Raw genomic sequence first — 1463 nt, forward strand, 5'->3', positions numbered from 1 at the left:
TGTTATACAGTGACAGACCTGTACCCACCAGTACTGTACCCCGTGTTATACAGTGACAGACCTGTACCCACCAGTACTGTACCCCAGTTATACAGTGACAGACCTGTACCCACCAGTACTGTACCCCAGTTATACAGTGACAGACCTGTACCCACCAGTACTGTACCCCAGTGTTATACAGTGACAGACCTGTACCCACCAGTACTGTACCCCAGTTATACAGTGACAGACCTGTACCCACCTGTACTGTACCCCGTGTTATAGTGACAGACCTGTACCCACCAGTACTGTACCCCAGTGTTATACAGTGACAGACCTGTACCCACCAGTACTGTACCCCGTGTTATACAGTGACAGACCTGTACCCACCAGTACTGTACTCCAGTGTTATACAGTGACAGACCTGTATCCACCAGTACTGTACCCCAGTGTTATACAGTGACAGACCTGTACCCACCAGTACTGTACCCCAGTGTTATACAGTGACATACCTGTACCCACCAGTACTGTACCCCAGTGTTATACAGTGACAGACCTGTACCCACCAGTATTGTACCCCAGTGATATAGTGACAGACCTGTACCCACCAGTACTGTACCCCAGTGTTATACAGTGACAGACCTGTACCCACCAGTATTGTACCCCAGAGATATAGTGACAGACCTGTACCCACCAGTACTGTACCCCAGTGTTATACAGTGACAGACCTGTACCCACCAGTATTGTACCCCAGTGTTATACAGTGATAGACCTGTACCCACCAGTACTGTACTCGTGTTATACAATGACAGACCTGTATCCACCAGTACTGTACCCCAGTGTTATACAGTGACAGACCTGTACCCACCAGTACTGTACCACAGTGTTATACAGTGACAGACCTGTACCCACCAGTACTATACCCCAGTGTTATACAGTGACAGACCTGTACCCACCAGTACTGTACCCCACTGTTATACAGTGACTGACCTGTACCCACCAGTACTGTACCCCAGTGTTATACAGTGACACACCTGTACCCACCAGTACTGTACCCCAGTGTTATACAGTGACAGACCTGTACCCACCAGTACTGTACCCCACTGTTATACAGTGACTGACCTGTACCCACCAGTACTGTACCCCAGTGTTATAGTGACACACCTGTACCCCCCCAGTACTATACCCCAGTGTTATACAGTGACAGACTTGTACCCACCAGTACTGTACCCCACTGTTATACAGTGACTGACCTGTACCCACCAGTACTGTACCCCAGTGTTATACAGTGACAGACCTGTACCCACCAGTATTGTACCCCAGTGATAGTGACATACCTGTACCCACCAGTACTGTACCCCAGTGTTATACAGTGACAGACCTGTACCCACCAGTATTGTACCCCAGTGATATACAGTGACTGACCTGTACCCACCAGTGCTGTACCCCAGTGTTATAGTGGCTGACCTGTACCCACCAGTACT

Source organism: Pristiophorus japonicus, chromosome 16, assembly GCF_044704955.1.
Source record: "Pristiophorus japonicus isolate sPriJap1 chromosome 16, sPriJap1.hap1, whole genome shotgun sequence".
Lineage (NCBI taxonomy): Eukaryota > Metazoa > Chordata > Chondrichthyes > Pristiophoridae > Pristiophorus > Pristiophorus japonicus.